We start from the raw sequence: 12,388 nt of genomic DNA on the forward strand, positions 1-12,388 counted from the left end.
TTGTTACTTATCTCATGCCTGTCACCTGATCCACCTGTGTGTGCATGCCTGCTTGGATTTAAGTCCACATTAGGTCAAACATCTGGTTATAGAGTTAAAAGTTTAGTATATTCAATAAAATAAAAATTAAGAACTAAACCATACTCTTGAATGTGTTGGCTTAGGGCTCAGGGAAATCCCCTTGTAAACCCTTGCTTTTCAATCTGATACACTGAACTGTGAACAGCAAGATCCATGGTTCGAGCCTGCCAGCAATACATATAGATATCCCTTCCTGGAAGTATGACTCATAGTGATGGAACTGGGGGAGAAGGAGAAAAATGAGGCTTTCTGCTCCGTGATGATATAAAGCCTCAAAAACCCTATACAGGGTTGCTCTGCTGCTGTCGCTGCGGCAACTCCCGCACTTGCTGCCGCCATGACTGAACAAATGACCCTTCATGGCACCCTCAAGGACCACAACGGCTGGGTGACCCAAATTGCTACCACTCCGCAGTTCCCGGACATGATATTGTCTGCCTCTCGAGATACGACCATCTTCATGTGGAAGCTGACCAGGGATGAGACCAACTATGGAATACCCCAACATGCTCTGCACGGTCACTCTCACTTTGTTAGTGATGTGGTCATCTTTTCTGACAGCCAGTTTGCTCTCTCCAGTTCCTGGTATGGAATGCTACGCCTCTGAGATCTCACAACAGGCACCACCACATGCCAATTTGTAGGCCATACCAAGGATGTGCTGAGTGTGGCATTCTCCTCTGACAACCGGCAGATTGTGTCTGGCTCTCAAGATAAAACCATCAAACTGTGGAATACTCTTGGTGTCTGCAAGTACACTGTTCAGGATGAGAGCCACTAGGAGTGGGTGTCTTGCGTTCGTTTTTCTCCCACAAGCAGCAATCCCATCATTGTCTCCTGTGGCTGTGACAAGTTGGTAAAGGTATGGAACCTGGCTAACTGCAAGCTGAAAACCAACAACATTGGCCACACAGGGTATCTGAATACTGTGAGTGTCTCTCCAGATGGTTCCCTTTGTGCTTCCGGAGGCAAGAATGGCCAGGCCATGCTCTGGGACCTCAATGAAGGCAAGTACCTCTATACCTTAGATGGTAGGGACATCATCAATGCTCTATGCTTCAGCCCCAACCTCTACTGGCTCTGTGCTGCCACAGGCCCTAGTATCAAGATCTGGGACTTGGAGGGTAAGATCATCTCTGATGAACTCAAGCAGGACATTATCAGCACAAGTAGCAAGGCAGAACCGCCCCAGTGCACCTCTCTGGCCTGGTCTGCTGATGGCCAGACCGTTTGCTGGCTACACAAATAACCTGGTATGTGTGTGGCAGGTGACCATCAGCACTCGGTAGAAATTTATGGCAAAGTTTTATAAATTTAATAAACTGGCTCTTCTTTCAAAAAATAAATAAATAAAATAAAAAAGCCTATACAGAGTCACTGTGAATCGGAACCAACTCCATGACAATTAATAACAATGAAGGTGAGTCAAAATGTTGAATGGAAATTTGGAAATACTAGCCAAGCAAGTGGCATACTTACTTAATATTTTCTCAGTTCCTCATATGCACACACGCTGGCCCCACCCCTAGATTTAAAAAGGTACTGAGTCTTTCTCCTCAATTACCAAGTAATCTGATATACAGTACGGGGTCAACAATCACTTTTTTAAATCCATAAATGAATGGCTTGTGATGTACATCAGAGATAACCTTTGAGCTCCCGCCTCTCTACCATAACTGATTTCCAGAGTTCACTGAAAAATCTACAAACTGGCCAATCAAACGATGTCCTCACAGTGGACAATATACTCCTAACCTCCCACACAACACGTTTGCTCTGCTTTGATTATTTTTAAGCTGAAATCTGGTTCACATACCATGACATGCACTTTTTTTAAATGTATAATTCAGTGATTTTTGGTACAGTCACAGATTTGAGCAACTATTACCACTGTCTAATTCCAAAACATTTCTATCACATATCCCCTTAAAAAATTTACTAGCAGTTACTATTCCCTTTTCTTCCCAACCCCTGGAAACCACTAACCTACTTTCTTTCTCTATGGATTTGCCCATTCTCAACATTTCATACAAGTAGAATAATACAATACTCATATATGACATCTTGTGTCTGGCGTCTTTCATTTAGCTTGATGTTTTTAAGGTTCATCTGTGTTATAGTATATATCACTACTTCATGTCAGTTTGAGGACTAAGGTGTACCTGACCCAAACCATGCTATTTTTAATAAGCTCATATGCATATGAAAGTTGGACAGTGAATAAGGAACACCATAGAAGAATGGATGCATTTGAAGTATGGTATTGGAGGAGAATATTGAAAGTACCGTGGACTGCAAGAAGCTCTGGTAGCATAGTGGTTACAAATCGGGCTGTGAACCTTACGGTCAGAAGTTCGAAACTGCCAGCTGTTCTGCAGGAGAAAGAGGAGGCTTTCTGCTCCCGTAAAGATTGACAGCCTTGGAAACCCTGTACAGGGTTGCTATAATTTGGAACCGATGACTCCATGGCACATAACCAACCAACCAACCAACCATGGACTGCCAAAGGAACAAATAGAGCTGTGCTGGAAGAAATACAGTCAGAGCGCTCCTTGGAGGCCAGGATGGCCAGACTTCGTCTCTCATACTTCGGATATATTGTCAGGAGGGCCAGTCACTTGAGAAGGATATCATGTTTGATAAAGTGGAGGGTTGAAGAAAAAGGGGAAGACTCCAGTGAGATGGATTGGAAAAGTGGCAGCATCAATGAGCTCAAGTGTGGCAACAATTGTGAGGTTAGCTCAGGACCAGGTAGTATTTCATTCGGTTGTGTATGGGGTTGCACATGAGTCAGTACTGACTCAGTGGCACTTAACAACAGCAACATTCCTTTTTATGGTTGAATAATGTATTGTATAGTGATACCACATTCTGTTTATCTATTTGTCTATTAATGGATATTTGGTTTTATGAATACTGCTACCCTACCTTGGTAGGTTTAGGAAAGTTAGAAGGAGTGAGCAGGTCCCCCTCAGTGTACAGAAGGTCAGAAGACAGCAGTGGTACAGAGGGTCACCTTTCCTGTGGAATTCCTTCACAACATACAGATGTGTTACTTCTAGGCAGAAAGGCTTGTCAGTGCAACAAAGTCTCATGTAAAACATAGTGAACTCTTTTTCTTGAGCATTTTGTGCTCAAGAAAAGTTAGAATGACTCCAATCAGACTGCAGCTCATTTTACGGCCAGCTGCAATCACAATTTCTGGATTTCCGGGTTTCCCTCCACAGAGACAGGTGGGTCGGATAATGCCCAACTTTGATGGCAGGATTTGTTTAAAAGCAGGACAACACAGGAAGAAGGAAGAGAAAAATGTTTGATTGCACTAGTTACTTAAATGGCACTCAACCCAGTCCCTAGTCTCTACCTACTCCCCACCACAAGTTATTCTGGTAAGGCAAAATACTCATGTTAAACTGATAAATTTCCCAATGGACCACTCTTGCTTTCAAATTAGTATTGTTAAGAGGCGGGGCTTCATGGTGGCTAGGTGGAGGTACAGTGAGGTTTGACATCAGCAATACCACAGAATACCAGGCAAAGCAGATCCAGGGCAGAGCTACAAAACTCGAACCGCAGAGATAGGAATATTTTAAAACTTTGAAGGCTTATAGCTAGTGGAACTTGAAACTAAAGTAAGAAATCATGTACTTTTGAATCTGATGGCCTCCGAGGCCCAGAGCCAAAATCTTGGGCAAGACGAAACAAAAAAACCAAGCAGAGGTGCAGAAACACCACAGAAAAATGCCATGGGAACCTGGAACACGGTGGACAATACACTTTGTTCAGATTTTTTATTTTTTATTTTTTGGTATCTGGTCATTCCCACTGTTTGTGCACCCCCATTCTGGTGACTAGAGGGGGTACCTGAGTGAGTGGACACCCCCCACTCTTACCACTGGTAGGTTCTTCTGCCATGCATGTGCACAGATACTCAGCCCAAGAGCAGGCCCTGAACGTTTTTGTTTGTTTTTTTATTAATACGGGAAGAGAAAGGACAGTAGAGAGGGAAAGAGAGTTTAAAAATAAAACAGGCCAAAAATTAAATTAAAGACTGAGGTATAGCATAACAACCAACAGAGGCATCTTAAAATCTTTCAGGCAGCTTTGAAAGCAAGAAGCTGATGAGAGGACATTAAAGTCATACTCATATTAGGCTACAGAATGTTTTGTTTCTTCTCTCCCTCCTCTCCCTTTTATTTGATTACAGACTGCAGTAGTCAGTCTAGTTTTATTTTGTTATTGTTGTTGTTTTCTTGGTTTTTTTGCTCATGCTGTTTTGCTGTTTTATGCTCCCATTTCGACCTTTGAGGGACTCTTTCTCTCCCTATATGACCCAAGAAGAGTCAGCAACTGCTGCCCTATAATCAAGCTACAATCACACTCTATAAAACACCATAACCCAGGCAAGAACCAATACCAACTGCCATATACCAGGGAGGCAGACAACACCTCTGAAAGTTACTCTGAGTTAAGTAATAAAAAGAGTGAAAAGGGAAGTCCACATCCTGATCACATCTACCAAGAAACAACCAGAAAGCATAAATAATACCAAAACACATACTTAATTAAGTATTAAGGTCACAGATAAACACTAAACATGTCCAAGAAGAAAAAGCAGATGACCATATCAGCACATGTCCAGAAACAAGATAAAGTGACTGAGACAAATGACCTAGAGGTAGATCTGGACTCCATTCTGGAAGGAGGGCAGGCTTTGGAAATGCCTGAGAAGGAATTCAGAAAAATGATCATAAAATGCTTCAAAACATTTTACAATGGAGTTCAGAAAAATAAGGAAGAAGTCAGGAAAGCACTACAGGAACGATCAAATGAGATAAATACAGCATTGGAAACAATTCAAAACCTAGAGAAAGAGATCCAAAGGATCAATAATAGAATATCAGAAATAGACAATATTCTGAAAGGGCAAAGGAGTAGAATAGAAGAGATGGAAGTCAGAACCACTAAGCTGGAAGACAAATCTCTCAATACCACTAAGATAGAAGAACAAACACAAAAAAGGATGGAAAAATCTGAAAAAGGTCTAAGATTCATGCTGGACAATATGACGAGGAATAACTTAAGAATTATCAGCATTTCAGAACAAGAAGAATCACACAAGTCCACAGAGGAAATAGTTGAAGAACTGCTGGAAGAAAATTTCTCTAACATCATGAAAAGTGAAAAGAAACATTCAAGAAGCTCAACGAACCCCAGGAGAAAATCACTGAGATATACTGGCTACACTGGTGAGTTCTACCAAACATTCAGGGAAGAGCTATCACCAATTCTACTCAAATTACTCCAGAATATAGAGGAGGATGGAAAACTTCCTAATACATTTTATGAAGCAAGCATAACCTTCATACAAAAACCAGGGAAGGATGTCAGTAAGAAAGAAAATTATAGACAAATATCCCTCATGAACATAGATGCAAAAATTCTCAACAAAATCCTACCCAACAGAATCCAGCAACACATAAAAAGATAATACATCATGATCAAGTGGGTTTCATATCAGGATGGTTCAACATTAGTAAAACGATCCACGTAATCCACCATATAAATAAGAAAAAAAGAAAAGAACCACATGATCATATCGATTGATACAGAAAAGGCATTTGACAAAATCCAACATCCATTCCTGATAAAAACACTCAACAAAATATAGGAATTGAAAGCAAATCCTCAACATAATTAAGAGCATATATAAAACCAATGGAAAGTGAAAGCCCTCCCTCTGTGAACAGGAACCAGACAAGGATGCCCTTTGTCACCAATCCTATTCAATATTGTGCTGGAAGTGTTAGCAACAGCTATATGGCAAGACAGGGAAATTAAAGGCATCCAAATTGACAAAGAGGAAGTAAAACTCTATTTGCAGACAATATGATCCTATATGTAGAAAACCCCAAAGACTCAGTAAAAAAGCTACTAGACCTCCTTGGAAGATTCAGCAGAGTGACAGGGTATAAGATCAACATATAAAAATTAGTTGGATTCCTCTATACCAAAAATGATAGCATTCAAAAGGAAATTAGGAAAGCAATACCATTACAATAGCCACCCAAAGGATGAAATATCTAGGAATAAATATAACCCTGAGAAACAAAGGACTTATACACAGAAAACTATAATATACTACTACAAGAAACCAAAAGAGACCTACAAAAATCGAAGAATGTACCATGCTCCTGGATAGGAAGATTTAACATTGTGAAAATGTCAATACTGCCCAAAGCAATTTACACATATAATGCAATCCCAGTCCAGATTCCAATGACATTCTTCAAGGAGATGGAAAAAAACAATTACAAACTTTATATGGAAAGGAAAGAGACCCAGGATAAGCAAAGCACTGTTGAAGAATAAGATTGGAGGCCTCTCACTCCCCGATTTCAAAATTTACTACAAAACAGCTTGGTACTGGTAAATTGAAAGATACATAGATCAATGGAAAAGAATTGAGAATCCAGAAATTAACCCATCTACATAAAGCCAACTGATTTTTTACAAAACACTTAAATATATCACATGGGGTGGTGATAGTCTCTTCAACAGATGATGCTGGCAGAACTGGATAGCAATATGCAAAAGATGGAACCAAGACCTTCACCTCACACCTTATACAAAAACCAAGTCTACATGGATTAAAGACCTAAATGTGAATCCCAGAATTATGAAGGCCATCAATGAAAAAATAGGGACAATAGTGAGGGCACTAATTCAGGGAATACACAGACTACAAAACATTTTGAAAACTATACAAACTAAAGCAGACAAAATAGATGAGTGGGTCATACTAAAATTAAAAACTTATGTGCATCAAAACACTTCACCAGAAGAGTAAAAAGGGAACCCACAGAATGCAAAAAAATATTTCGCAATGACACATCAGACAAGGGACTTATTTCTAAAATCTATAGGAAACTACAACACCTTTAAAAGAAAAAGACAAATAACCCAATTTAAAAATGGGCACAGGACATGAACAGATACTCCACCAAGGAGGAGAGCCAACAAACATATGAAGACATGTTCACGATCACTAGCCATTAGAGAGATGCAAATAAAAACAACAATGAGATATCATCTCACACCAGCAAAGAACCAAAAAGTAGAGGACAATAAATGCTGGCAGGGATGTGGAGAGATAGGACAATCCTGCATTGCTGGTGAGACTGCAAAATGGTCCAACCTCTTTGGAAAGCAATATGGCACTTCTTCAGAAGGTTGGAAATAGAAATACCTTATGATCCAGGAATTCCTCTACTTGATATTTACTCACAAGAAATATGAGCCATAAGACGAATAGATATATGCACACCAATGTTCATAGCAGCACTATTTACAATAGCAAAAAGATGGAGACAGCCAAAGTGCCATCAACTGAAGAATGGATAAACAAACTGTGGTACATACACACAATGTAATATTATGCTACCTTGACAAATAACAAGGAAGCTGCAAGCCACCACATAACATGGATGAACCTTCAGGACATTATGTTGAGTGAAATTAGTCCGTCACAAAAGGAGAAATACTGAGACTTCCGGTTTGCCACATTGGTCAGACAACGCAGGTGAGAAGAGCTCCGGGGACAAGGGAGGGGGAACTCACAAAGGAAACATTCCTGTGGCGAACCCACACCCTTAAATCCACCATGAGTCTCAGTGCTTCAAACTCCTGAACTCGCTTTTTTTAAAAATCACGGGACTGAGGAATCCTGGCTTTTTTAACTTTCGCCCACTGCTGCGTGCAGCGACAGCCCCTACCCCTGTAGAGCTTGGAGGGCAGGGCTGGAACCAGCCCGAGCAGAGAAGAACAAAGCAGATTGGAGAACAATTAGGCAGGTTTGCATGGGCTAAGTGGGACAGAGGTAAAGAATGATGTATTCACAACCTTGGAACAACATGGCTCTGAGATACAGGGATTGAGACATGGTTGAAACGGGAAAAGGGGGGAAATAATGTTAAGATGTTGCCTGTCTTTTGAATCTTGGTTTCCCTGGCATACCATTATAAAATAGACACTGGAAGAGGGGAGAAAGGAATAGCCAGAAATATCACCATAGAAAGCTTGTAAGTCTGTCTTCTGCCTATTACTGATTGGAATACCTAAAATGGGGCTACAATGTGCCCAGTGAAGGAGGCTTCCTGCAGAGCCTCTGCATTACATAAGACTATAGGTGGAGTCTTGAACAGCATTCAGAATCTTCAGAGGTGGGAAATTTCCACTTGAAAGGAAAGGCAGACCAGCCTGGAGCAACTAGAAGAAGAGAAGATACTTCTTGAAAGAAAGACTGACAGGAAAAATACAAAAGAATATAGGCAGACTGACTCATTACTACAAGAACAAGCAAGTTGCTTGCCCAGGAGACATCAAGGCTAGTGGTCAGGTTCCCTCAGAGCAAACCCCCTTCCAAGACTAAGACTCAATGGGAATACACACTCTGATTGGTGACCACGTTTGTCACCGATAAGGGGAAGTGAGGGAAAACTGCAATGAAGCTGTGAGCTAAGTCCTACAACGTTCAATAGACTCCTGTGAACCTGGGTTGAGACCTGGTTAGCCAGCATTGTGGCAAGACCTGGGGACTCTTGGACCCAGAGTCAGTGACATAGCCACAGAGGACTAGAGTGGAGAGTGAAGTGTCCAGCTTATAAGAAGAGAGGGTATATGCACAAGAACACCCACATTTGCAGATAATATCCACTTGACCTGGCTTCAATGACTGGATGATCAGAGCTCAACTAGAAGAAGAAAGAAGAGGGGAAAAAGAGTAATCCGATACAATTTGATGATGCATGAATGCAGTAGCTCAAAAGAGGGAACAAATCTTTAAGCAAGGATCAGTTCCACCCCCTCCATACACAGAATTGACAGGGTGAGCAACTTGGGCATTGGCTACCCAAAATGTGGGGGGCTACAAAGGCAAGAAGTGACTGGCTTGCAAGCTTTCAAGAGGGAACCTAGATCCAGAGGGCGTGGAGGAAGGTAGATTCTCCACTGAGTAGTATCCAATCTGTCTAGGCGGGGCTGATGAAAGGAAATTCGGAAAGGTCTCTTGTGATACAATAGTGAATACTTGTTATCAGGACTGATTGTGAGGGTTGAAATGGAAAGATAAACATTTTGTAGCAAGAAGGACAGTGATTAACTTTGCAGTTTAGGAGCTGAGGTCCCTGGGACCTTAAGGGAGAAGAGTGGAGAGCAAGACCCTACCCAGTGAAGCAGTGATGCCTAAGATGGAGGCAGAGACAATGACATGGAGAGATGGAGCAGCTGGGGACTTTACACCCAGAGAGGAATAGGGTCCATATGCTGACAACTGGGGACAGGCTTGTAAGGTATACCCTTTGGCTGGTTGATGATGCATGGAGGGGATTTGTAACCATGGCAATAAACAATATATGATAGGATGAATGTAAAACTAATGTGCTCCCACATTATTCACAATAATTCACAATAAAACTTAAAAAAAAAAAAAAATTATTGTTGGCCCCTGATTCACAATGACCCAATGCACAGCAGACCAAAATGCTGCCTGGTTCTGTACCATCCTCATATTGGCTGGAGATCAGACTATTAAGATCAGGCTAATTTTTGGAAATAGATCACTAAGCTTTCCTTCTTAGTCCATCTTCATCTGGAAGCTCAACAGAAACCTGTTCTGTATCATAGCAACATTCAAGCCTCTAGTGATGGTATCTGCCCATGAGGTGCATAGATCCCAATTATTAATGTTTAGGTAAGCCCAACCCCCAGAACACCATCTCCTATGGGGCTACCAACTCAAGATGCTACTTCATCTCTCTCTCCCTTCACTACCAAAATGTGGAAAAGTTTCTTCCTTCCAACTATGTAGCATCCCAGGAGGTTTGACCTCTGTCCTGGTATCTTCTCTTTGAACCTGCAGCTTCCATGCTTACCCAGAAGCAGACCCTGCTCCCGTGAAGCTACAATCAGTCAGGTTAGAGCCAAAAGTGTAAAGTTCCTGAACGTGAGCCACTTTTGCACATTCAATATCTGAGAGTGCAAAATTGCACAAGCAAACTGAGCTGCCCACAACTGGCTAATTGCAGAGGCAATCACCGCCCAGCTCCTTCTAAATGAGCAGGGAGCAGTTAATTGTGCTCACAATCGGCTGATTGAGCCCACAGTCAGTAAATTGCTGCTGCAACTGTTTGTGCATACAATTTTGCACCTGGGAGTAATCGCGGGTGATAGGGTCTAACACACTTTGAAAGAACATTAAGCAGTACAACATCCAAAGAATCTGACACCATCCAGCCTGCTTGGGAAGTTTCGGACTGAACAGGGGCGACATTCTTCTTATATGGGATTTGGGGTATCTCAGATCCTGCAGCAATGTATGGGAAACATGTTACCACTTACAGTTCTAGTTGTAGCACATCATCGACTGTTATCCCACACACAAAACATCTCACAGTCATAAACAGGGTAGTAGAATGTAGCACTTAGAACATGAGTTCTGAACGCAGGCTATCTCGATTCAGATCTGAGCTCTTCCACCTCCACAGTGGATAGCCTTGAAACTTCGATTTTTCACATCTGCAAAATGGGAATGAGGATAAAATACCTGGGTCACAGGACTGCAGGCAGATTAAATGAGCTCATTCCAGCAGACTGTGAACATATAATATTTACTCAGTGAGTGTCTGGTTTTGGTTTCGGTTTTTTTAACTCACAAAGTTTGTCAACCTTGTGAGATTACTTGACATCCCATGGAGTCCCTCACACTTGGATTTTTTAAAGACAATTATTAAGAAATTTGCATCTGTATCAAACTTCACTATCCTCCTCACCAGCTGCATGGCCATAGTTAAATTGCTTAATTGTGCCAATCTGGAAAACAGGCTAGAAACTAGATCTACCTCCTAAAGCTATTGTGAGAATTAAGACAATGTGTGTGAAGGGGTTAGAACTGAGCTGAATGTTTTGTAACCAATTGTTGCCATCCACAAGCCATCCCCATGTGTGTCATACTAGAACTGGCTGATTTTTTAGAAATAGATTACCAGATCTTTCTTCCAAGGTACCCGTGGTGGATGTGAACCTCCAACCTTTTGATTATCAGCCAAGCCTGTTAATCATGTGCAGCACTCACAGGCTCTGAGTGATTTGTAAGCCCTTGCTAACTGCTAGTACTTGCTGCTGTTGCTGTTATTATTGTTATTGTAAAACTCCTTGGCAACAAGGTTCTGTGCTTTTCCAACCGAGGGTTCTGGGCCCGGCGTATTGCAGACTTCAAGCAAATATTCATGATTACTTGAGCTATTTATCTTACGTTGTTCCTGCTCAAAGTACCTCTTGCTCTTCCCCACTGTCCTGACAGGATGGGTCCTTCTAGATAGTAAGGAGGTGGGTTATATCTGCAGCCAATTTTCATGCTTGGGCCCCTTCCATAGCTACACCAGGAGACCAGTCATTCTTGAGTTGGGAAGACCTGAAGCCCCGATCCTTGTATTCCCATTGCCCTGGCTCATTTCTTGGTCCCTGATAGAGACAATTTTATAGGATTTGTTCTCTCAGCAAGAAATAAGAAGATAAGGACAAGCTTTGGCAGGATCCGGAAATTAATCCAGGGGAGGCAGACATTGTGTCTCTACATGTAATTGAATCTCCCTTGTGTCTGGTGGGGCGCGGGGGATGGAGCATAGACCTCTGACTTTAAGTCTGGGGAGGGGGGCTGCTCCAGGCAAAGTTGGCTCCCTGAGTATTCCTTTCTACCTATGAACTCAAGCCTCTTCCCTTTCCTCTTTAGAATTCTCACCACTCACGGGAACCCTTCGGATGTTTCTGGTCGTTGCCAAGGTTACAGCTGTAGTGGATGGTGCTCCTACCTCCTTTATGGTAACATGGGCTCTACTGCTGATCTTCAAAGGCATAGAGATGGGACAAATGACAAAGATTTGGGGGTCCTAGAGTTCTCACCAGTCCTGTCCCCAGCTTTTATACCATGCAATTCTCAAAATTCCCAAGAAATATCGCTCTCCTTTGAGATGAAATTAACTGGACTTAAATCATAGTGCCAATACTGATTAATTGTGTGACCTTAGGCAAGGCATGGAACTGATCTTTGTACATGGAGTGACCACATGTCTTGATTTGCCTGGGACTGTGTGTTTATGTCTGTTGTCCCAGAGGAATTACAGGAGCACCTCCTTGCACTTTTAAACTTCTCCTGGTTTGGATGATAAATTATACGCTCAGTATCCATTACCTTCAGCAGTCCAAATGAAGTGTCTGATGCCTTAATCAAACAGATTAGTGAGATTTCTAG

The 12,388-nt window shown here is 41.8% G+C and overlaps 1 pseudogene; it reads left to right on the forward strand.

Moving 5' to 3' along the window:
* The first annotated feature begins 391 nt into the window (after positions 1-391).
* LOC102824034 lies at positions 392-1,370 on the forward strand (annotated as a pseudogene).
* The last annotated feature ends 11,018 nt before the right edge of the window (positions 1,371-12,388 follow it).

The sequence above is a fragment of the Chrysochloris asiatica genome, unplaced genomic scaffold, assembly GCF_000296735.1.
Source record: "Chrysochloris asiatica unplaced genomic scaffold, ChrAsi1.0 scaffold00023, whole genome shotgun sequence".
Lineage (NCBI taxonomy): Eukaryota > Metazoa > Chordata > Mammalia > Afrosoricida > Chrysochloridae > Chrysochloris > Chrysochloris asiatica.